Source organism: Maniola hyperantus, unplaced genomic scaffold (genome assembly GCF_902806685.2).
Source record: "Maniola hyperantus unplaced genomic scaffold, iAphHyp1.2, whole genome shotgun sequence".
In the NCBI taxonomy this organism is placed as follows: Eukaryota; Metazoa; Arthropoda; class Insecta; order Lepidoptera; family Nymphalidae; genus Maniola; species Maniola hyperantus.
This window is the reverse complement of record NW_027188988.1, coordinates 13,047-40,712: the sequence shown is the minus strand read 5'-3', so window position 1 is coordinate 40,712 and position 27,666 is coordinate 13,047. Positions and strand designations below refer to the sequence as shown.

Sequence of the window (27,666 nt, the reverse complement as noted above, 5' to 3'; positions counted from 1 at the left end):
ACGTCGTTGCTTGTTGCGTTGAGTTGCTTGCACGCCGGAGATGTACGGGAGCAGTGTGCAGGCTCGACCGTAGACGTAGGTACCCAATGTGGCTGATGTGTTCCTCAATGATGGGTCACCAATTATGTAGCTGAAGGGTTGATGTAATGAAGAACCAGCTACATATAGTGATGTTTATTTTACACTTTACAATTGATATGTTATGTACAATACAGACGGGCTCGCGAGCTTTATATAATACAACTAGTATTTTGCTCGCTGCTCGAGCTGCTAAAGCAGCTCTCGAGGTCTATAATGGCCATTTTGAACAATTTAAAAAAAAGTCATACAAAAATAAATTCCGCCATTTTGAATTTTTTTTCAAGTCATCGAATAGACCTTAGGATCCTGATCATCTCTTGCCAAAAAACCACTCTTCCATCTGTCATACCCTCCGAGATGGACGCCGATGAAATTTGTATGGCGGCCATCTTTTTTTCGGAATTTAGAATTTTTTTTTCAAATTTTTGGTAATTGGACGAGGTTTCGAATGACATTTGGTCGAGCACCTCCCACCTATCTTCAATACCTTGAGCGTGCCCTTCACCCGTCTCCGAAATCCTCAATCATCTGCTCCCTCCATATGTTGCCCTAAAGGAATCTTTGTCTTCTATATGAAACCACAAGTGAAAAAAAAAAGTTTCATACAAAATTTTACAGGAGGGAATTTTTTGAAAATCTCGGCCGCCATCTTGTTTTTCAAATTTTTTTCACTTTTTCTAAAAACCGTTTACTAATATCTTCAATTGTTGCAAGTTGTAACAAAATCGGTTGGAAAACAAAAAAGTTACAAAAGTCAGGTCGGCCGCCATCTTGTTTTTCTGAAATGTCATAATTTTTCCCTAGTCGAATCCCACTTCTGAACATATCTCCCATACATTATTATATCATTTTCTATCTCTTTCTAGGAGAACAATTATGTCAATCAGTGAGTGAGTGGTAATTGAGCTATATATAGTATAATAATAACTAGTATTTTGCTCGCTGCTCGAGCTGCTAAAGCAGCTCTCGAGGTCTATAATGGCCATTTTGAATAATAAAAAATTTTGTATGAAAAAATAAATTCCGCCATTTTGAATTTTTTTTCCATCCAACGAGTAGACCTTCGGACCCTGATCATCTCTTGCCAAGAAACCACTCTTCCATCTGTCATACCCTCCGAGATGGACGCCGATGAAATTTGTATGGCGGCCATCTTTTTTTCGGAATTTTAAATTTTTTTTCCAATTTTTGGCAATTGGATGAGGTTTCGAATGACATTTGGTCGAGCACCTCCCACCTATCTTCAATACCTTGAGCGTGCCCTTCACCCGTCTCCGAAATCCTCAATCATCAGCTCCCTCCATATGTTGCCCTTAAGGAATCTTTGTCTTCTATATGAAACCACAAGTGAAAAAAAAAAGTTTCATACAAAATTTTACAGGAGGAAATTTTTTGAAAATCTCGGCCGCCATCTTGTTTTTCCAATTTTTTTCACTTTTTCTAAAAATCGTTTACTAACATCTTCAATTGTTGCAAGTTGTAACAAAATCGGTTGGAAAACAAAAAAGTTACAAAAGTCAGGTCGGCCGCCATCTTGTTTTTCTGAAATGTCATAATTTTTCCCTAGTCGAATCCCACTTCTGAACATATCTCCCATACATTATTATATCATTTTCTATCTCTTTCTAGGAGAACAATTATGTCAATCAGTGAGTGAGTGAGTGGTAATTGAGCTATATATAGTATAACTAGTATTTTGCTCGCTGCTCGAGCTGCTAAAGCAGCTCTCGAGGTCTATAATGGCCATTTTGAATAATAAAAAATTTTGTATGAAAAAATAAATTCCGCCATTTTGAATTTTTTTTCCATCCAACGAGTAGACCTTCGGACCCTGATCATCTCTTGCCAAGAAACCACTCTTCCATCTGTCATACCCTCCGAGATGGACGCCGATGAAATTTGTATGGCGGCCATCTTTTTTTCGGAATTTTAAATTTTTTTTCCAATTTTTGGCAATTGGATGAGGTTTCGAATGACATTTGGTCGAGCACCTCCCACCTATCTTCGATACCTAAAGCGTGCCCTTCACCCGTCTCCGAAATCCTCAATCATCAGCTCCCTCCATATGTTACCCTAAAAGAATCTTTGTCTTCTATATGAAACCATAAGTGAAAAAAAAAAGTTTCATACAAAATTTTACAGGAGGAAATTTTTTGAAAATCTCGGCCGCCATCTTGTTTTTTCAATTTTTTACACTTTTTCTAAAAATCGTTTGCTAATATCTTCAATTGTTGCAAGTTGTAACAAAATCGGTTGGAAAACAAAAAAGTTACAAAAGTCAGGTCGGCCGCCATCTTGTTTTTCTGAAATGTCATAATTTTTCCCTACTCGAATCCCACTTCTGAACATATCTCCCATACATTATTATATCATTTTCTATCTCTTTCTAGGAGAACAATTATGTCAATGAGTCAGTGAGTGAGTGAGTGAGTGGTAATTGAGCTATATATAGTATAACTAGTATTTGCTCTGTGCGCGAGCTGCTAAAGCAGCTCGCGGTTACATTTACAAGTAGTATAGACTTAATTTTATTGCATTAGACCAAATTTATTTATAATATAAGAAGATACGCGTAGTTGATTATGCATTCCTTTGTAGTGCTTTGCCAGGACGTCAGGTGTATTTTGAATTATTGTGATAGCAAAATAAATAATTTGATTTGAGTTTATTTAATATTCACTATTATATCGTGTTACTGAGTTCCAGAATTTCAGAATTAAGGTAGTTATTGATTACAGCATCGATGCGTTCGTTGTAGTTGCTCTTCCTCCGTAGCTCAGCGATAGATCAGCAGCATCGACGCGTTCGGTGAGGGCTGTGTTATTAAGCTTGAGAACTTCAGGGGTTAGATAGATACAAGTTACGTACGCGGCAGTCAGAAGGATTTTGAAGGAAACGAAGATAGGCTTTTATTAAATTAAATTTATTCTTAAATTCTTACATTTTAACCTTATCTAACGTCTGCACTCTGCAGTTTTACATTATGACGATCTAAATCTAATCTAACCTAAGTAAGAGATTGCGTCGAGGTGTGATGACAGAATGTGCCTCTTCACATCTCTAACTTACTTTACAACACATAACATACATCATCAAGGCCGCTGTGGATTGCAACATCAACGCGTGTAGTTGCTCTTCCTACTGAGTTGTGTATATATGACTGACTGGGAACTTTTGCCAATCTGTAATAGGATAAATGATAATTTAAATAATAATAAAAAATTATAACCTTTTTAGAGTAAATTTAATTATATAGAATTATAGACATAATATTATCGATATGTATACTACTAAATGTCTGTAATTTCGAAATAACTACCTCATATTAAGCTTATTTGAACTGTACTATGATTAAATCACACGTTTTTCAAATTTTGGTCTGTCTGTCTGTTTGAGCGCGATAATTTTCGGAACGGCTGAACTTATTTTGACGGAACTTTTACGGACAAGTAGTGGATTAACCAAGGTGTAACATAGGTTACTTTTTTAACAGATTTTTAAAAAGAGAATTGTGGTTTTATACCTATGTGCACCGAAATTACTGAACCGATTTGCGTAGTTTTTTTTAAATTGGTAGATTGATAAACTTTGCGACATTGATCTATAAAAAAATTGGATTTCAACTTCTCAATCCTGATGCTGCATGGGACTTGACTACCTAAACTGATGGGATTTAGAAACTGTCGGTTATAAATTGATATTGGTGGTATCGCTACCTACCAAGTAAAGACTATCGTTGAACTCGAGGATCTAATTATTTAACCTTGATGCTGTAAAAGAATTTTAAGAACCTAAATCCACGCGGACGAAGTCATCCGCTAGTATATGACATAAAATACATTTAACCGTCACCATAATATGTGTATGAATGATAAATAGAAATGGGTTGTTTCATTTTTCGTGCAAAACATTAGCTTCGCTGTCCAACGCGGATATACAGCCATCATTTTGGGTAGGTAACGGTTGTATATATTACCAAATAAATTTTTAAAAGTTGAAAAATAAAGTATATAATTTTTATGGGTGTCGTAAATATATTATGTTTTACAATTTTGTTAACTTGTAATAAATAAATACCTTCCTGGATTGATACTGAGATTAAATGACATTTCTGTTTTTAGGGAAGGTATATTGGATTTCTACTTTAAATATCTAAGGTATAATACAAATGTTATGAATACTCACCAGTTTTACGTAACGTTTGTGGTGCATTCTGAATTATATGCGACGGTTTCTGAGATTTTATTGTCAATAGACTGACCTAATCTGCAGTGGAAACTATGATCGTCTTGTTGTTGAGTCTGTTAACAAGCAAAAAATATGAATGCGTTAGTAAAAAAATTATAATATAACTCATCTTTGTATTTATTTTTAAGAATTAGTTTCTGTTTTACATCGACTTCCAAAAAGGAGGTGGTTTTCAAATCGGTAATGTTGCGTATAACGTTTGAAATGATTAGATTTTTTTTTAAATCAACAGTAGAAGTTTTGTGTAATACATTCAAGATCATAATTATCAAGTATATTAAATTTGTAGTATGATTTCATATTGTGTTCTTTTAATACATTTTTTTTTCATATAAATCAATTAAACAAACAGATGATAATTTATATTTTTAAATGGAATTAATGTATGTTGAATTGTTATTCGTCCCATACAATTTATGAAGACGTTATATATTTAGACATTAACTTTGATTAAATACAAAGATGAGTTAAATTTCATAAGTGCCAGTGCCTCGTTGGTAAGGGCGTATGTATACATGTAAAAAGCTGGCAACCTGTTTTGATCCACACATTTAGTTAGCGCTGGTCCGCGCACTTTTATAAGCGTTGTACGCGAATGAAAAGTTTCAATCTGTGTCAATGAAAGCTGGTTATTGACGCTTGTCAGTCAGTCAGTTTTTTACACGTAAGTATACGCCCTAACAGCGGGGAGCACCACGGGCAGGTGAGGTTGGCAAATGACGATCGGAGTAGTCAACAATTCATGGATCGGTAGACTAATCCGAGCGTCTTTTACTCCCCATCTAACTACATTAACTACATCCAAACTAAGCAAGGGAAATGCCAAAATAACTAATAAAAGCATTAATTAAATACGGTCAATATTACTTAAGTGTACCTATGACGAGGATGTGGAGTGTTTATGAGATAGTAAATTGTCTATACCTACAAAATACTACTAAGTAAATTGACAAATTCTATTTACAGTTTATAATTACAATAATTACAGGTTTAATATAATATATATATATATATATATATATATATATATATATATATAAAATTGATGAACAAACATTAATTTAAATATAATGTATATAATTATATATAATTTATAAAAAATATTACACATCAATTAAAATATACATAGTATACATATAAATATTGATAAAAAATATTAATTTATATATAATGTATATAATTATATAAATATTACACATTAATTAAAATATATATAGTATACATATAAATATTGATAAAATGAAATATTAATTTAAATATAATGTATATAATTATATATAATTTATAAAAATATTAGGTACATATTAATTAAAATATACATTGTATACATATAAAACAGTCAAAAGACTGTCTGTGAGTTAAAAGTCAATATTTATAAAAAGAATAAACAATAAATTTTATTTATAATTTATAAAAATAATTGTAAATAAATTATGAAAACCAATATATAAAACAATAAAATATTTGTTTTAACTTCTAAAAACAATAACTAAATTAATGAAACATGATCTACTAAAATAACTAAGCATCTTTACAAAGCAACTAAATGTCTGTCTTTAAGTCATTACTTATGAAAAGAATAGCTAAATTAATAAATCTAATTTGCAAAAAAAAAAAATCGATACTATCCATACTAATATTATAAATATGCGAAAGTATGTTTGCTTGTCTGTCTGTCTATCTGTCTGTTTGTTAGTTTTCACGGTTTATTCGTTAAACTGATTTTGTTGAAATTTGGTACAGAGATAGCTTGCAATTCGGGGAAGGGCATAGGTTACTTTTGATCCCGGGAAATTAAAGAGTTCTCAGTCCGTCTGTTATTAAGGGTCACTAATATTTTTTGAATTACTTAAATACAATTACGCGTCATCTATTGTAAGTGATTGGAAAAAATGTGTGAAAGGAAAAAAAAATTGAATATGCATCAATTACTTGGTAAAATACTTTGACTTGAGTATATGTAGTGTGTGTAAATGGTGAAGGTATAGCGAAGGCATTTTACTGCAATTTATTGTAGCATATATTGAATAATATGTGAATAACTATATTCATAAATCATTATGCGTCAATCAATCTTATTAAAATTTGCAATGCGGTAAATTGACTGTGAACTTGTTTGAATCAGAACTGAGGAGGACAGATCTGTTGAAAAGACGGATCTGAGAGATGATAGAAGGCTGTGTACAGTGTAGATGAGTGATTGACCAGTGAGGATGCATGGTCAATACTTTGCAGGACAGAGCAGACCGGGAAATTTGAGGAACATGAGTTGAAGTACTGGAGAACTTACCATTTTTGAACTCGGCACTCGTAAACGCGAATGTGATTTTGTATTCACGAGCAATTACTTATAGACTTGGAACCGAGAAGGTTATTGCATGTATGTATTTTAAGCCCTACGCCGAGGTTTTGGGGAATAATAAACAAAGTTAAGTCAAGTCAAAGGATTTATTCAAAATAGGTAATAAATAACTCTTTTTGATAGTCAGTTGTTGGATTTGTAAGATATAGTGGTGATAATTATTACGCAAACTTAAAACTAAAGATACGAGGGTTTCAAATGCGCCTAGGTCTGAGAAGAGCCCACAACAATTTAGCCGGGTATTCTGTTTATTATCACCATTTTACAAAATTATTTAAACTTATTAGAACTTATCATTCCCAAGCTTGTTTATCATTTAAATAATCCTTTATATTGTAATACGATTTTTCAATTAGTTTCCGTTTTATGAAAATTTTGAACTTGTTGAGAGACATCTCCAATATGTTTTCCGGAAGCTTATTATAAAAACGTATAGATAGTTATTTCCCACTTTGAATTATCGGTATGGCATCCCTAACTGTAGCTTTTAGAGATATATTTTTTACACATAGATATTAATAGAGTTTATTTATGTATAAAGAATATCCATAAAGCGCGTCACATATGGCGATGATATTATAAATTCAATGGATCGTCAAACACGGCGAAGATGATAAAATAATATATATTTTCTTTGTGACTTGTATGGTGAGCGATAATTATCTTAAGATATATTATATAATATTCTTCCGTGTGTGACGCGCCTTAAATGTAAGTAACAGAGTTCATCTGATTTATGTTCAATGAAGAAAATAGTAGAGAACTGATACAACATATAAATGTAACTCTTGAATAACTTAATTTAAAGTCATAGGAGCAGTACAAAAGTTTAAAAATGTGCTAAGGAGAAGCAAAATTAATTTTACATAATATAGGATAATATTAAAAATACGGAAGTGTTACATTCTAAAACATATTTTAAAATGAATAATTTGTTTTTGTAAACGTGTAATTAATATTTATGCCCCTGGATTATAATATGTCCTATGTTGATTCTTGTTTTATATTGCTAAGGTGTTCGCCAAAGTCCGCGAACTCAACGGAAGTAACTTAAACTAACGAATGACCTGCCTTTTTGTTATGACCATAAATAAATTTCATTATATAAGCTATTATTTCATAGTTCTAGATCAACATAGGTATTAATAGCCAGGCTTTATTTACGTACAAAGAATATTTATAAAGTACATCACACATGGCGAAGATGATAAAATAATATATATTTTCTTTGTGACTTGTATGGTGAGCGATAATTATCTTAAGATATATTATATAATATTCTTCCGTGTGTGACGCGCCTTAAATGTAAGTAACAGAGTTCATCTGATTTATGTTCAATGAAGAAAATAGTAGAGAACTGATACAACATATAAATGTAACTCTTGAATAACTTAATTTAAAGTCATAGGAGCAGTACAAAAGTTTAAAAATGTGCTAAGGAGAAGCAAAATTAATTTTACATAATATAGGATAATATTAAAAATACGGAAGTGTTACATTCTAAAACATATTTTAAAACGAATAATTTGTTTTTGTAAACGTGTAATTAATATTTATGCCCCTGGATTATAATATGTCCTATGTTGATACTTGTTTTATATTGCTAAGGAGTTCGCCAAAGTCCGCGAACTCAACGGAAGTAACTTAAACTAACGAATGACCTGCCTTTTTGTTATGACCATAAATAAATTTCATTATATAAGCTATTATTTCATAGTTCTAGATCAACATAGGTATTAATAGCCAGGCTTTATTTACGTATAAAGAATATTTATAAAGTACATCACACATGGCGAAGATGATAAAATAATATATATTTTCTTTGTGACTTGTATGGTGAGCGATAATTATCTTAAGATATATTATATAATATTCTTCCGTGTGTGACGCGCCTTAAATGTAAGTAACAGAGTTCATCTGATTTATGTTCAATGAAGAAAATAGTAGAGAACTGATACAACATATAAATGTAACTCTTGAATAACTTAATTTAAAGTCATAGGAGCAGTACAAAAGTTTAAAAATGTGCTAAGGAGAAGCAAAATTAATTTTACATAATATAGGATAATATTAAAAATACGGAAGTGTTACATTCTAAAACATATTTTAAAACGAATAATTTGTTTTTGTAAACGTGTAATTAATATTTATGCCCCTGGATTATAATATGTCCTATGTTGATTCTTGTTTTATATTGCTAAGGAGTTCGCCAAAGTCCGCGAACTCAACGGAAGTAACTTAAACTAACGAATGACCTGCCTTTTTGTTATGACCATAAATAAATTTCATTATATAAGCTATTATTTTATAGTTCTAGATCAACATAGGTATTAATAGCCAGGCTTTATTTACGTACAAAGAATATTTATAAAGTACATCACACATGGCGAAGATGATAAAATAATATATATTTTCTTTGTGACTTGTATGGTGAGCGATAATTATCTTAAGATATATTATATAATATTCTTCCGTGTGTGACGCGCTTTAAATGTAAGTAACAGAGTTCATCTGATTTATGTTCAATGAAGAAAATAGTAGAGAACTGATACAACATATAAATGTAACTCTTAAATAACTTAATTTAAAGTCATAGGAGCAGTACAAAAGTTTAAAAATGTGCTAAGGAGAAGCAAAATTAATTTTACATAATATAGGATAATATTAAAAATACGGAAGTGTTAAATTCTAAAACATATTTTAAAACGAATAATTTGTTTTTGTAAACGTGTAATTAATATTTATGCCCCTGGATTATAATATGTCCTATGTTGATTCTTGTTTTATATTGCTAAGGAGTTCGCCAAAGTCCGCGAACTCAACGGAAGTAACTTAAACTAACGAATGACCTGCCTTTTTGTTATGATCATAAATAAATTTCATTATATAAGCTATTATTTCATAGTTCTAGATCAACATAGGTATTAATAGCCAGGCTGTATTTATGTCTAAAGAATATTTATAAAGTACGTCACACATGGCGAAGATGATAAAATAATATATATTTTCTTTATGATTTGTATGGTGAGCGATAATTATATTAAGATATATTTTATATTATATTCTTCGTGTGTGACGCGCCTTAAATGTAAGTACCAGAGTTCATCTGATTTAAGTTCAATGAAGAAAATAGTAGAGAACTGATACAAAATATAAATGTAACTCTTGAATAACTTAATTTAAAGTCATAGGAGCAGTACAAAAGTTTAAAAATGTGCTAAGGAGAAGCAAAATTAATTTTACATAATATAGGATAATATTAAAAATACGGAAGTGTAACTATTTAAAACATATTTTAAAACGAATAATTTGTATGTGTAAACGTGTAATTAATATTCATGCCCCCTGGATTATAATATGTCCTATGTTGATTCTTGTTTTATATTGCTAAGGAGTTCGCCAAAGTCCGCGAATTCAACCGAAGTAACTTAAACTAACGAATGACCTGCCTTTTTGTTATGACCATAAATAAATTTCATTATATAAGCTATTATTTCATAGTTCTAGATCAACATAGGTATTAATAGCCAGGCTGTATTTATGTCTAAAGAATATTTATAAAGTACGTCACACATGGCGAAGATGATAAAATAATATATATTTTCTTTATGATTTGTATGGTGAGCGATAATTATCTTAAGATATATTTTATATTATATTCTTCGTGTGTGACGCGCCTTAAATGTAAGTACCAGAGTTCATCTGATTTAAGTTCAATGAAGAAAATAGTAGAGAACTGATACAAAATATAAATGTAACTCTTGAATAACTTAATTTAAAGTCATAGGAGCAGTACAAAAGTTTAAAAATGTGCTAAGGAGAAGCAAAATTAATTTTACATAATATAGGATAATATTAAAAATACGGAAGTGTAACTATTTAAAACATATTTTAAAACGAATAATTTGTATGTGTAAACGTGTAATTAATATTCATGCCCCTGGATTATAATATGTCCTATGTTGATTCTTGTTTTATATTGCTAAGGAGTTCGCCAAAGTCCGCGAATTCAACCGAAGTAACTTAAACTAACAAATGACTTGCCTTTTTGTTATGACCATAAATAAATTTCATTATATAAGCTATTATTTCATAGTTCTAGATCAACATAGGTATTAATAGCCAGGCTGTATTTATGTCTAAAGAATATTTATAAAGTACGTCACACATGGCGAAGATGATAAAATAATATATATTTTCTTTATGATTTGTATGGTGAGCGATAATTATCTTAAGATATATTTTATATTATATTCTTCGTGTGCGACGCGCCTTAAATGTAAGTACCAGAGTTCATCTGATTTAAGTTCAATGAAGAAAATAGTAGAGAACTGATACAAAATATAAATGTAACTCTTGAATAACTTAATTTAAAGTCATAGGAGCAGTACAAAAGTTTAAAAATGTGCTAAGGAGAAGCAAAATTAATTTTACATAATATAGGATAATATTAAAAATACGGAAGTGTAACTATTTAAAACATATTTTAAAACGAATAATTTGTATGTGTAAACGTGTAATTAATATTCATGCCCCTGGATTATAATATGTCCTATGTTGATTCTTGTTTTATATTGCTAAGGAGTTCGCCAAAGTCCGCGAATTCAACCGAAGTAACTTAAACTAACAAATGACTTGCCTTTTTGTTATGACCATAAATAAATTTCATTATATAAGCTATTATTTCATAGTTCTAGATCAACATAGGTATTAATAGCCAGGCTGTATTTATGTCTAAAGAATATTTATAAAGTACGTCACACATGGCGAAGATGATAAAATAATATATATTTTCTTTATGATTTGTATGGTGAGCGATAATTATATTAAGATATATTTTATATTATATTCTTCGTGTGTGACGCGCCTTAAATGTAAGTACCAGAGTTCATCTGATTTAAGTTCAATGAAGAAAATAGTAGAGAACTGATACAAAATATAAATGTAACTCTTGAATAACTTAATTTAAAGTCATAGGAGCAGTACAAAAGTTTAAAAATGTGCTAAGGAGAAGCAAAATTAATTTTACATAATATAGGATAATATTAAAAATACGGAAGTGTAACTATTTAAAACATATTTTAAAACGAATAATTTGTATGTGTAAACGTGTAATTAATATTCATGCCCCCTGGATTATAATATGTCCTATGTTGATTCTTGTTTTATATTGCTAAGGAGTTCGCCAAAGTCCGCGAATTCAATCGAAGTAACTTAAACTAACGAATGACCTGCCTTTTTGTTATGACCATAAATAAATTTCATTATATAAGCTATTATTTCATAGTTCTAGATCAACATAGGTATTAATAGCCAGGCTGTATTTATGTCTAAAGAATATTTATAAAGTACGTCACACATGGCGAAGATGATAAAATAATATATATTTTCTTTATGATTTGTATGGTGAGCGATAATTATCTTAAGATATATTTTATATTATATTCTTCGTGTGTGACGCGCCTTAAATGTAAGTACCAGAGTTCATCTGATTTAAGTTCAATGAAGAAAATAGTAGAGAACTGATACAAAATATAAATGTAACTCTTGAATAACTTAATTTAAAGTCATAGGAGCAGTACAAAAGTTTAAAAATGTGCTAAGGAGAAGCAAAATTAATTTTACATAATATAGGATAATATTAAAAATACGGAAGTGTAACTATTTAAAACATATTTTAAAACGAATAATTTGTATGTGTAAACGTGTAATTAATATTCATGCCCCTGGATTATAATATGTCCTATGTTGATTCTTGTTTTATATTGCTAAGGAGTTCGCCAAAGTCCGCGAATTCAACCGAAGTAACTTAAACTAACGAATGACCTGCCTTTTTGTTATGACCATAAATAAATTTCATTATATAAGCTATTATTTCATAGTTCTAGATCAACATAGGTATTAATAGCTAGGCTGTATTTATGTCTAAAGAATTTTTATAAAGTACGTCACACATGGCGAAGATGATAAAATAATATATATTTTCTTTATGATTTGTATGGTGAGCGATAATTATCTTAAGATATATTATATTATATTCTTCGTGTGTGACGCGCCTTAAATGTAAGTACCAGAGTTCATCTGATTTAAGTTCAATAAAGAAAATAGTAGAGAACTGATACAAAATATAAATGTAACTCTTGCATAACTTAATTTAAAGTTATGGGAGCAGTACAAAAGTTAAAAAATGTGCTAAGGAGAAGCAAAATTAATTTTACATAATACAGGATAATATTAAAAATATGGAAGTTAAACATTTTAAAACATATTTTAACAATATTTTTTTTGTTTAGCAGGTTTTGTTAGTTTTTTTTTTATTTATTTTTTATTTTTTTTTATTTTTTTTTTATTTTTTTTTTTTTTTTTTTTTTTCTTTTTTTATTATTTTTTTCTTTTTTTTTAAATTATTTTTTTCTTTGTGAATATTTTTTTTTAGAATTTGTGTAATTTTTTTAACCTGCTTTACATATATATATATATATATATAATTTATATTTTAAAATTACTTCTTAATATTTTTTAACATAAAATTTTTATGATATTGCGTAAAATTTATCTTTAAAACATAACTTGAGTATTAAAAACTAAGCAAAATTATTGAGACCTTGTTTTTACAGTAACCATAATCTACATACATAAGTAATTTGTAACATACCAAAAGTGTTTTATTAAATTGTAGATTCTTATGCTAATAAAGTTTTTTCAAGTGACAAGCAGTCGCCTTGCTTTATACCTCACTCTATTTTCAGCGGATGTCCTAGCTGATCAAGTTGTATTCTTGCTGTACTATGCTCTTACATGTTTTTTAGCAGCCGGTTATATTTATGTGGTATTCCGTCTCTCTCTAGGATTTGCCAGAGGTAAGTGTTCTATTGAGTTAAAGGCCTTAGTAAAATCAATAAAGGCGATGTAGAGCGGTTGTTTATACTCCTGGACCTTCTTAACCAGTTGTTGCATTGTATGTAGATGATCATTCGTACTCGTCGTATATGTAGCCTTTACGAAATCTCGCCTGCTCGACCGGTTGTTGTGAATTTAAGGTAGGTGTTAAACGTGACAGTATAACTTTTGCAAAAATTTTGTATATATGTTGTTGGTCAGAGTTATTGGGCGATAATCGTTAACGTCATTGATATTTCCTTTTTTAAATAGTAATATAATTGTAGAGTTCAGTCGTTCGTTAGGGACAGTTTCTTGCTCTAGGATGTTATTAAAAAGATTTGTTAACACTCTACCTAGCTGATTAATGCCAATTTTTAACAACTCACATGGTAATCCTTCAGGGTCTCCTGATTTATTATTTTTTAAGGTACTTTTAGCTTTCTTCACCTCTCTTGTAAGGATAGGAGGAACTTTACCAGAGTCTCCTAGTGATGGCATCAGGGCGATTTTCTGGTCTAGTGACATTCGGCTTTTATAGAGTTCAGAATAGAAGGCACTGGCTTCCCTAACTATATCCTTTCGGGCTCGTAGAGCCTTGTTGTTAGATTTGATTTTTTGTTTCAGGAAAGGGATCCACTTTTTTCCTGAACTAAGATGCCTTTCCAGTCGGGTTATTGAAGTGTTGGTTTTCGTAAATAGTTCTATTTTACTGTGTTATTTTCTTTTCATATCTTTTCTGATAAGTTTTTTGACGGCTGAGCTGCTCTGACCTATTTGTAATTGAATTAAGTAGAGCCTTTTCGTTTATTTTAAGAATAGTTTCTGGTGAAAAAGTAGATGTTTTAGTGCCAGAGAGAGATGTGTATGTAGGTTCCATCGTACTAAAGGGAGTCTACAACCAAGCGGTTGGTTTTGTTGGGTAGCACCAGTTGGGCCGACGCGACGGTCGTATCTTGAATTTTCTATATATAGTGTAGATTCCTAAATACTCCATTGGTGGGATTCAGATTTGCGTAGTAAAGTAAAGTAGAGCACTTTCATTTCCGAGGATGGTACCCGTGCTGCTATCAAGTGAAAGCGACGTGAGTAGTCAATGTTTGGGTTCGTGTCCAATGATTGGTGATCGATTGCTTCATACGAGTGAGAACCGCCATCTGTTTGAAATTGTGGTGACCGCTACATATTATATATATACAAAAGGAGTAAATAAATGTTTAAAATACAAGAGCAATATCACAATTTCACAAATTGTAATTACTATTATCAACATTTGTTCATTATTATGTACGTTAGGTTAATTAGTAATTTAACTTTAATATTATATAGAAAGGAACTTCAACTGAATGAGGATCTTATTGTCGGTTTTACAACGTATGGGTAACGATTTGGTAATTGGTTATAGAATAATTTTCACAATTTGAAAATATAAAACCGATAATTAGACTTTTTTCAAAATAATGGTACAAATAAACATTTTTTAAATACAATTTCATTTTAGTAACTAATACTTAGTCTCATACAATAATATATTCAAATTTGAATTGCTAAATTTAATAAATGTTATTTTGAATGAATTTTATACATAATAGAAGATATGTAATAGAAAACATCGTAATTACACTCAAATTAAAATTTATTTGTACAATGTTATATTATAAAAAAAGTAAAATAATAGTTTGAAAAAATGACATCTATCGGCGGGATACATTTGATAGATGAATTTATTAAGGTAGTTAGCATTTAAATATGAAAGTTAGAAGCCAACTTGAAGGGAAATTCAGAAAATAGCAGTAAGATGTTTTTAGAACTATGAGATAATAGCTTATATAATGAAGTTTATTTATGTTCATAGCGCTCGTAGTGGAAAGACTGTTCATTTGTTAGTTTAGGTTACTTCGGTTGAATTCGCGGACTTTAGCGATCTCTTTGACGACATAAAACACTAATATTAGTTACACGTTTGAAAATTATCTCTTTAATAGCTACACTTTGGCATGCCATACCGAAAATTCAAAGTGGGAAATAATGTTGTTTATTAGCCCCCAAAATGTCGGCGTGGGGCTTAAAATACATACATGCAATAACCTTCTCGGTTCCAAGTCTATAAGTAATTGCTCGTGAATACAAAATCACATTCGCGTTTACGAGTGCCGAGTTCAAAAAGGTCAAAGGTTTCAAAAGTCCTCCGTCACTTCAATTCATCTTCCTCAAATTGCCCAGTCTGCTGCGTCCTGCAAAGTATTGACCATGCGTTCTCACTGAACAATCACTCATTTAGACTGTACACAGTCTCCCATCATCTGTCAGATTCGTCTTTCCAAGAGTTCTATCCTCATATTCAGTTCCGATTCAAACAAGTTCACAGTCAGTTGCATTGCAATTGTTAATAATATTGATTAACACAAGATTAACGAATATTGCTATTCCCATACTCAACATGTGCTATGATAAATTTCAGTACTGTCCTCACCATTGTTCATCATTTACAAACAAATCACAAATACACAAACAAAGTAAATTACTTCAGTAATTGACTCAATTTCAAATTTTTAATTTCATTTCAGTGAATAGTAACACAGTGCGTGTGTGTAAATGTAAACTACAAACTAACTACTCATGCAATAAATAAAAAATGCGCAATATAGTTGCTATTTCAACATGATTTTGATTTTATAATATAAAAAATATAATATAATCACGATTACTGATTTGCCATCTGACGAGGTGAACAATTTTCAGAAAGCTGCGTGTATTTACAATAACGGCGGATAAACTACATTATTCGCGAGCGGGTTGCCGTTTATAACGCGTTCTTTATTTACAAGTATTTTGATATTTTGACGATGTTGAACGCGGCTAAGAGCGACATAAAGTTGGCCGTGACTGAAAACATCGGAACGCAAGTCTACCCCAACACGGCATATTGTTTGACCCTGAGATTTGTGAATAGTCATGGCGTAACAAACCTGTAATGGAAATTGACGGCGGCACATTTCGATAGGACTTCCTGTTTCAATTGGAGTTTTAAAAATAATCCTCGGTATCAAATAATCATCGGATAGTCCTGGCTTGCGTACGGTTATTAGACGAGGAGATGTATTTACGACAATGACTTTGGTCCCGTTTACTAATTTATCGGAAAAATTTAAATTTCGCATAATCATGCACACACATCCTACTTTTAAAGTTAAATCATGTTCCGGTATTCCTTTTGGATGCATTCGGTTTAAAGCGTCGACACCTAGAAATATCTGGTCCGCGTTGTCACTGACTACTTCGTCTATTGAGTAAAAATGCAGAGGGTCCTCAGGTAAAAGTTCTAATATTTTAGCATTAATTTCGTATACGCTTGCATTATGAGTTGATAATATAGCCCTATGAACGCAAACATCGGGTTCATTTAAAACGACATTTGGATAAACAAAATCAATCAAATCATCTAATTCCGAAACAAATGAAATTATTGAGAGATTTATTAAATTTTCAACAGTTCGGTTTGTATGCAAAGTTACAGAAGTTAATTGATTTGACCCCAATTTTAATAAAAATTCGGAAAATTCGGCATCATCTCTACATCTTTGTGATGTTATCAAAGAGAAGGTTTTTAATTTTTGCCAAATAGGTGAAGACTTAACGGATGCATTAAAAACGTCTGAATTACTGCGTGCGTGAACTACGACTGGTGGAATTTGGCGGTAATCACCTGCAAAAATAATAATTTTTCCACCAAAAATTTTGTCGTTTTTCATTAGATCGCGTAAAGATCGTTCTAATAAATGAATGAGCCATTTGTGAGCCATCGGAGCTTCGTCAAAAATAATAACGTTTGCATTGAATATAAGTTCTGCTCTTTGTGAACCGTTTGTAATATTCCAATACTCCAGATCGTCTACAAGATTTAGTGGGAACCGGAACATGCTATGTGCGGTTGTACCATTTTCATGGTTTTGCGCGGCGATACCTGACGATGCAGTGCATAAAACAATACCGTTTAAATTACCTCTAACGTGGGCAGTAATAACGTTTAAAATTAAGGTTTTACCGGTGCCGCCGGGGCCGTCAATGAAAATTGCGCTATTTTGAGTTTCCCGAAAACTTTGATTAGTCACCAGTTTGTTTACAAATTCGAATATTTCATTTTGTTCCGGTGATAATTTAGGTAACCAATCATTTACGAAATCTCTTAAAGTATTCCTGTTATATTCTGTTTGCTCGCGCCCTAACTCGGTTGTATCATCGGAGACGTCTGGCAAACCCTGCTCGATTAAACAAGTACCGTGTTTTCTCATTAGGCGGTCGATTGCCACGAGACATGAATGATACGCGCGATCAATATTGTCGGGTTGACGGTGGATGAAATCTTCACTGATTTGATCGCGGAATTTTGTCCAGAGAGACGCGACTGGAATACCGTTCACGGCTAAAAGAACGAAAAAGTTACGCAGACGCGGTCCAGTGAAAAAAGCACAAGCCTCAGTCATAGCTTTTTCGTACTCAGCTTCATCGTTCGCGAGCCCGATAGTTTTGGCAGCTTCCTGGAACGTCATGCAATCTGGACCACCCAAATTTAAAAGGTCTCTGTAACTACGACAGGGATGTGAAGCTAATAAAAGACGCAAATAAAATTGTTCACCTCTATTTGGTGCAACGAAAAATAATCGCGCCACGAGTTCGCCCCGTTGTCGTTGGGTTACGAATCGGTTATTTGTAGTTTCTAAAATTTCTACGTTTTTAGTTCGGGGACGTGTGGCGTGAACAATATATTTTTCGTAAAAATCTTGATACGTTAATTCGTCAAAATTTATCCCAGCAGGCCGATTGAAATAAGTTATTAGATCTGAGGTTGTTCGATTTGCAGCTTCCGTTTCAGTGCCGGGTTTAAAATATACGTATTGTTGCCCTTCCAGGTGAACAGCGAGTTGTTTGACATTAGGTTCGCGGCAAACTAAATCAAATTCTAAGATACGCCACGTCGCTTCGCAGGAACCTAAATATCTTTTAGTCACGTAGTTTTCAATTTCGTCATTACGGTTTTCATCTAAAACAACTGCTACGCGAGAATGATCAGCACCTTTTGTAATATATTTAAATAAGTATTTTACAACGGCAGTAGCTGTGGACACTTCGACATTTAAATGACAATCGTACTTGAGGAGTAAGGCGGCGTTGTATGGAACTACCCAACGATCATTAATTTTAAGTTTTCTGCCTCTATATGTTATTTCGGCTTCGTTTTGACTACTGCGTTTTAAATTGACGAAGCCTCTATCATCGCAAAATGTAGTATCCGTTTCGCGTTTCGGAAAAAATTTAGAACATTTTTTTTTTTCATCATCCCAACAAGGAAGATCAGTTCTATTAGGAGGACCACAAGGACCGTGAATCATGTGATCGAGTACAGCTTTGCGCAACCTCCCTTCAGCTTCAGACGGATTAGGTATATCAGCCCTGACAAATTTGTCAATATCGGTATTATGTACCGGGCCTCCGCCTTCTACTCGAAAACAAACATGTGCATGAGGTAGGCCTCTTTTTTGAAATTCAATTACGTACATGAGATAAATGAAGTTACCAAACCATTTTCCGGAACGGATATCTTTAATTAATTGTGCTAATTTTAAATTAAAAACTCTGGCACAAATTAATGGATTAGCTTTTTGTCCTGAAGGGACTGACTGTTTAATTTCAACCCAATTTGGGTTACAAGTAATTGTAATAAAATATGAAGGTTGTCCTAATCTGTTTACTAAAGCTATAGAATCCAAATATTTCAATTTCATGTACCTGGGGCTCCCAGTAAAACTATATGGGAGATATATTTTTCCAGGGACAATACCGCCTTCGCCTTGAATAGTCTCGTCATTATTTAATGCTTCAATTTCATGAAGAGGTGCTGACCTTAGAGCAGAATCAGAATTTTTAGTCTGCATATTGCTAATATAGCGTAACCGTTCATCAGAAATTCTATTAAACATATCTATAATCCATTCCTCTGAGAGACGATTAAATTCTGAAAATCGCGATTCTGATAGTAGTAAGCACCTAATGTACTTTAATTGTGTCAGTTTACTGCCTTTGTTGTCTAATTTATTTGGGTACCAACCGGGGTTACCATACGGATACAGTAAAGGATATTGAAAACTTTCAAAACACGGATGTAAAATATCAACTGTGTGGGGGCTACGGTGGCCTTCTTTCCAAATAGCGATACAATGAGGAGTGAATTGTTCTACTTCTGTTCTAATAATGGCGGCCACTTCCCTGCCTAACGGCAAATCTCCTAAAATATTTCCATGCGAGCAGCGTGACGTTTGTTCAAAAATAATGTGAGCATTTTCGGATGTTTCGCGATTTAACCGTTTGAAACATTCAATGTACGGATTTACATTATGTATAAAATTTGTTATTGAACGAATTACTTGCATATCTAGATTTAAATTTTTGGCTTGTCGTTCGCGAGTTTCATTATCGTCGTGCACGTACATTCCGATAGGATTTGCACTATCGGAATATCCTAAATCAAATACTCTGTGATAAACGCGACCTTGAATTTTTAAAAATGTTATTCCAGTATTAGGTTGCTGGTATCCGTGAGAAACGCCTAACGCAGAGAAAGCGAATAAGTTATTGTAAGCGCGCGGTCTATTTAAAAACGACGTATGGCTATAAAATTCCTCGGTAAGGGGTTCTAAATTTTGAACATTGTAAGCGCCTTGTCCGCAGCACCATTTTGTGCGAGTTTTTTCTTCAAAAAAGAGTCGAGTTTGACATATTGAACACACTTGTGCATCAGGACTTAACAGTGACGATTTTTTCAACGAAAATAATTTAATTATATGAAGTTCTTCATCACGTTTTTGGGCAATTAAATTTAACCCTCGTAACTCAGGCTCAACGTTTCTGTTTGTTATATTATACCGTTGAACGGAAGCTGTATTTACTTCCGGGTTTTTGGTTGTATACGTTTTAACAGCCTTTTGATTTACTTCCGGGTTTTTGGTTGTATACGTTTTAACAGCCTTTTGATTTACTTCCGGGTTTTTGGTTGTATACGTTTTAACAGCCTTTTGATTTACTTCCGGGTTTTTGGTTGTATACGTTTTAACAGCCTTTTGATTTACTTCCGGGTTTTTGGTTGTATAAGTTTTAACAGCCTTTTGATGTACTTCCGGGTTTTTGGCAGTATACGTTTTTACTGCAACTCTATTTACTGCTGGGTTATTTTCATTATATTTTTTTGATGCATCTAAATGCGCATTTTGCTTTGTTGATTTACGTCCCCGTTGTAGTTTTTTAGGTCTACCGACTTGTTTTTTGCAGATAGTACTCGTATCAATTTTGTTTATAATAACAATTGGGTTCATGTTTAATTTTATATCAGTTGATAGATCAACAGTAATTTTTTTTGCGGGTATATTTTCATCCGTTGACGCTTTTTGTTTTTTGATTGTACGTGAATCTAATTTTTCCATCACTACGACTGGTTTAAAAAAATTTAATTTTGGATCACTGATAATATTTTCATTTGTTGACGCTTTTCTTTTATTGATTTTACGCGTGTCTAATTTTTCCAGTACTACGACTGGTTTTAAAATATGTAATTTTAGATCATTGAGAATTGGTTGTACCGGTAAGTTTTCATTAAAATCGCACAAATTTTCAATCCGGATTTTATTAATCTGATATTGATCGTTTGAATTTGTGTAACTTTTAATTATAAATGTAGCGAATGCTTCTATATTTTGCGAACAAAAAAGACGTGCGACGTTCAAATTTTCGATGTTATTTCGTTTGTTAGTTTCATCTACTCCGTGACTATTGAATAAATAATAACTGCCATTGTGACGCCAAAATGACATGGTTTTTAGTTGACCCGTAATTAAATAATTGTCTGTACTATCAATGTGACTTTCATTAAAAATTTCTTGAACCAAAAGGTTTTTTAATGCAAGTATTGAACTTGCCACGTTAAAAACTTCTCCATTTCTTGGAAATATGCCATTTGCAACCCAATTGTTGGTTATCTGAGCCGAAAAATTACCGACGCGGATTTCAGAAGGCAATTCAGAATCAGGATCTAAATAATCATTTTGAAATCTATGAGTTCTCTTCAAATCATTTATGATGCGCGCGTACAGTTCATCTCCGCAAGATAAAATTGAATTAATTTCATGGCAGGTAAAATTGAGTCTCTTTTTGAGACTTGAATAAACGGACGCGTATGTTGAGATAGCAACACATTGCGCGTTAACCATTATACCGGTCGATTCGTTAAAGCGCAATTGCGCTTGATGCATCGTACCTATAAATATAAATAAATTTTATGATGCATGTTATATGAATAGTAATAATTTTAATATTATATTTATGATGATAGGAAACCATACATTTTGAAATTTTGTTGTCAGAAATGTGAGATGTTAATATAAAAAAATATTAAAAATCTGACTTCTAAAGCCAATACAAAGTAAAAAATAACTTTTGTTTTTACACGTATAGCTTTCTACGTATCTTGAAGTCGGGCGAGCTTCATGCTTTGATTTCTTGTGCTTTCCCGACTACATACATACACGTGTAGAAACAAAAGTTAATTTTTATTTTGTAGTGGTTTCGGAATTAGTTAGAATTCTATAATAAAGTCTATGCTCGGCATTTACAATACATTTCCACCATGAACAGTTGCTGAATCTCTATGGTTTAAATGTTATACCCTGCATCATCAGATTTGAGGAGTTCAGAGTTGGAGTGGAATCATGCAGCTGTTACTTGATACTTAAAATATTAATATACCATCAGAAATTCTCGAATTTCTATGGCTTAGGAGTTCAGTACCTTGCAGCATCAGAATTGAGGAGTTGGTGTCTGAAGTTTAATGATGTAGTCTATGCTTGGTATCTAAAAATTTTTACAAAAAAAATAAAACCCGACTTCGATACACAACACTCAAATATATTAACAATATAATATTAACTCTTGTATACATAATATATTCGGTGATAAATTAAATTATTTTTTAATTTTTAGTGTTGTGTATCAAAGTCGGTTTTTTTTTTGTAAAAAATTGTTATTTCACAATTTTTAGTGGCCCCATTGTATTAAAATATGTTATGAATGGTTAAAAATCTACTGTTTACTAAGTTATAATAGCTTATCGCGAATAATTTATTGTTATCCGTTGAGGAGTTCCATTATCTATCTTCGAAGATATTCATCAGATCTTCACCAAATTAAATGGACCATCTTTGAAGTATACTCTTTCAAACAAAAAAAGAATTTTCATAATCGGTCCAGGCATCTTCGAGTAATCGGGGAACATATAAAAAAAGATTCCGACGAATTGAGAACTTTCTTTTTTTGAAGTCGGTTAAAAATAATATTACATTATTCGCAGTTTCTGAATCACTATAGTTTAAGAGTGCTATCCCTAAACTACTCAACCTATTATAAAAATTCTTTCATCTGTAGAAAGCTACATTATCAGCAAGTAACTTGGGTTATATTTTATTTTTAAAAATTAGAGATCCCTAGGAAAATTGTAATAATGTGAATTAAATCAAAAATAAAAAAATCTGAGAGCTTTCGTGGTATGTGCTGTCTAAATGGTTAAAGTTAGACGAAAATAATGTATCATGAAACTGTTTCTCTTAAAAAGTTCAAAAAATATCTGCGATAGCATAATGTATCTATCTTTTAAGATTGACTTACAATAATCAATTTTTTAATTTTCAAATGGGGTACTAAAATAAAGCCTCACTTTCGAAGATGTTTTTACTGACATAATATTAATTCTTATCAAAATAAAATGATTGATTATCTGAAGTATTTAATTTAGATCAAAATTGTGCTATGCGTTATTTAATTTAAAATAATATCTTCACAAATCACATAATTACAATAATGGCGACGTTGGCAGTACGTGAATACAATGTGATCACTATAATAATATACGTTTTTTTCAACTTGTATCACAAATTATTAACATACCAGTAACTTTTTTTTACACGTTCACAAATAATTATAGCTTATATTATAACCTTTTCAGATAATCCCTTTTTTGGTGGAAACTATCTGAAAATTCGTATAGTAGTTTTTGAAATTAGCTCAAACAAACACAAACCTTGCGCGGCGGGAGACTTGTAATGATAGATGATGCCTGCGAATTCGTCTGCATGAATTTAGTTTTCTTATAAATCTCGCGGAAAATCAAAGAGTCTTCTTGCATCGGGATGCAAGTTGTCTATGGTAATTTTGGGTTATTCCCGTTGAATCATACCCCCGTGTGTAACACTGTGACACAAGGTGCCAACAATTTCAAACATTCCCGTTGAGTAACAGTGTTATTCAATGGGAATTCTATGAAATTATTGGCACCTTGTGTTTCACCTACATATTGCGTGAGTAACAAGTATTAACTGAATGTGCACTTTTCCGGGATGTCATTTATTTTTAAATCCAAGATGGCGGATGTGAACTTTTTACAAAATATTGGACATAGGTGTCGTTTTCAGGGTTTTCGAGGATGCTGAATTTGATGATAACATTTATTTTTAAATCCAAGATGGCACATGTAATTTTTTTACAAAATATTAGACATGGGTGTCGTTTTCAGTGTTAAAAGGGTAAAAAAATCACATCCGCCATCTTGGATTTGAAAATAAATGTCATCATCAAATTCAGCATCCTCGCAAACCCTGAAAACGATACCCATGTCTAATATTTTGTAAAAAGTTTACATCCGCCATCTTGGATTTGAAAATAAAAGTTATCATCAAAAAAAATTTAGCATCCACGAAAACCCTGAAAACGACACCCATGTATAATATTTTGTAAAAAGATCACATCTGCCATCTTGGATTTGAAAATGAATGACATCCTGGAAAAGTATACATTTAGTTAACACTAATTGTCAAGGTGCCAACAATTTGAAAAAAAATCCCATTTATCCAATTTCCATCACAACGGGAATAATCCTTTTTTATTTCCGGGACGCAAGCTATCTATACCTTTAAGAAAACTGCATTTAAGAACTCGTGGGAACTCTTTGATTTTCCAGGATATAAAGTAGTCTATGTCCGGTCCGTCACTGGGATGTAAGTTAACTTTGTAGCAAATTTCATTAAAATTGGTTAAACTGTTAGGCCGTGAAAAGTAAAGACAGACAGACAGACAGACAGACATATTTTTGTACTTATAATATTAGTATAGATTTTATAGCTCCAATAGCTCAACGATTAAAGAGCAGACTGAATTCCGAAAGGTCGGAGGTTCAAGCTCCACCCTTGCATTATTATCGTACTTACTCCTTGCACAAGCTTTACGCTTAGTTGGAGGGGAAAGGGGAATGTTAGTCATAGTCATAATTAACATAGCTAATATTGTATATGTATGTAGATATGTATATTCTTTATTGCACCACAAAACACAAATAACAGGTTACAGCAAAGAAATCTTAAAAAGTAGCTATAAAAAGGTGGTCTTATGTTAGACTCTTAAAAAGAGCTAAAAGGCTAATAGTCTTTAAACAACAGTATTTACAAAAATTTATAGAAGCTTTAATAGCTTGTAATAAGCAAAGTTCTCAAAAACATTGTTCATAAACGTTCAGTGTTAAAATGTTCTATAACTATTCACTAACAGCTCCATAATTTATAATAGGGTGGATCCTACTATAAACTCTTAATAAAGGACAAGATGGCTGACTTGTCTTCAGAACAGGTGATTATTTGAGTAAAGTGAGGTTATTTTGTTTCGTTTCTAGTGACATTGTATTATTGTAAAACATTGTATATAAGTACATCTCAGTCTCTGCGCTAACCCGGTGCAAAAAAGGCTCCAAGTCCTTTGGAACATTAAGGGTGAGATCTGTAGAGCACATTTTGACTTTGCTCCGACTTAAGTTTGAGTTAAAACGAGACAGATTTGTATGAAAGATATACATTTGTCCTTAAGTCTAAGTACCGTAAAACTACACAACCATAGTCCAGGGCCACAACTATAGTCCAGCTACCTCTTTAAACAAAATCGAATTGGTTTCGACTTGTAGTGACATCTAGTTCATTGCTTCGTAGTTTTTACTTGATTTAACCTATAAGTCTACTAGTTTTGTGCTTTTTGGTGAGATGGCGTTGTGAATTTAATTTATTCGTCTTACTGCAAGATAAACCTGTTTAGACGTGTTATAAGTACTCTGCAAACTTTTATTCGTAAACACTGGCTAAAGTGAGGAACAAGACACGGAGTTGAATTCATTAGAAAGGTAATGTTGCTAACATGTATTTAACATATAGTTTTCTCTGTAATTGCACCTATTAATTTTTTTTTAAGTTGTTTTAAATAATTTGGTACTTAGGTTTCAAATATGGTCCTAACGTTTTTTTGGACCATAATTAAAAACAAACATGTTTTATTCCAGAAATGATGTCACGAGACAAGTTTATGAGAAGGAAAGTTGGAGGGCGTGCATATAAGGGCTACAGTGATCGCCAAATGGAACTTTGTCTGATTGATATATAAGCAACAAAGTGCTGACCCAGCGTCAAGCTGGTGAAAAATATAAAATTCCGAGAAACTCGATAATTTTGAAATTAAAAGCTTATCGGGGTAACAAAGTTAGGCAGCCAGGTCTTCAATGTGTGTTTTCAGAAGCTGAAGAAGCTGCTTTTATCCAGCATGCAATAGAAATGTGTAACTTTGGCTTTCCTATTACGATGTTCGATCTGAGATGCATTGTGAAAATGTAGGTACCTTGATAAAAATGGTCGCAAAATAGATCAATTCAAAAATAACTTACCTGGCAAAACCTGGGCAAGTATGTTCCTGTGTATATAAGATTTGATAAGTAATTTTAAAACATTTGATTTGAGATTTAAAGAATTTTCACAAAATATTCTATTGTAACGTGTAATTTAATCAATAAAACCTGTTTTGATCCCATTATTTTGTGTTTTTCTTAAAAACCAAACTTCAGGCATTCAAACAAACCATCCAATTATAGTCCAATGTGTCACAATATGCGTCCCGAGTATGATTTATAATTTGAACCATAGTTGGCAACATGCCATACAACAATGGTCCAATTTTTTTTTTTTTTTAAATACTTCAAAATAACACACGTACTATATTTTGACTTGGGGTGTTAACTTACTATGTTCTACTTTATCTAAAAACATCAATAGGTATTAAATATGTTAATCCATTCTCTAGTGCTTAAAGAACAAATTTGAAAATTGGCAAATCAGGACCATACTTGTGTAGTTTTACGGTAAGCAAAGTTAGAGTGTGCTCTATAGATTTCACCCTAAGTGCTATCCTTTTCTATAAGCAACATTATGACAGGAATAGTAATAGATTTAGATGTGTCATTTTAATTTAGTTTAGAGATTTATGGATAAGAAAATCGGTCCCATTATATACTTATAGTTATGATAATTTTAAATTTATTAAGGGATTTAGCTGTATTATGTGTAGTTATTTTTCATGATTTGTCACTCTAAACCATCGATGTTCCAAACAGTTTTCAAACATATATAGGTTATATATATTATATACTCGCCTTTTAAAACCTTTTATTTTGATATCCTACTTGAGGGGTTTAAAAAATTTTTATTTAGCTTACATATTAAAACGCATAAAATCCGCCATTTTGATTTTTTAAGAATTACAGCTTTGTACATTCGTGCCATCAAGATATGAGAAATAGTTAATTTGTAAAAATTATTTATTTTAGAGTTAATGGAAGTTCTCTAACTTTTTTGTAACAAGTTACAATAGCAGTTATGAGTTAATTGAAAAAGAAAACAGAAAGAACGCTTACGAACAATATACATATAAATCATTGGTTACGAAAAGTAAATCGAAGTTTTTAAATACCTATTTGAGTAAAATATTTTCAATTAGTATATTTTTTTATATAAGTACTATTACTTACCGGCAGCAATGGCTTCAGTAGGTGAACTTACGCTCATTTTCTTCAATAATGTATTATTATCTTGCATTTTCTTGTTTTTTAATTTTCTTCTCACGAACACTGTCAGAGCCGTTTTAGTTTTAACAAAAAGGACGCCGCCGTAGTGATGGGGAAATGGGAATTGGCG

The 27,666-nt window shown here is 31.9% G+C and overlaps 1 long non-coding RNA gene across 1 annotated transcript; it reads right to left on the bottom strand.

Moving 5' to 3' along the window:
* Positions 1-2,985: 2,985 nt before the first annotated feature.
* On the bottom strand, positions 2,986-27,666 carry LOC117996006 (uncharacterized). Its single transcript, XR_011238504.1, has 3 exons — positions 27,501-27,666; positions 4,267-4,382; positions 2,986-3,263 (listed from the first exon to the last, which is right to left on the bottom strand). It is a non-coding gene; the product is annotated as an uncharacterized lncRNA (long non-coding RNA).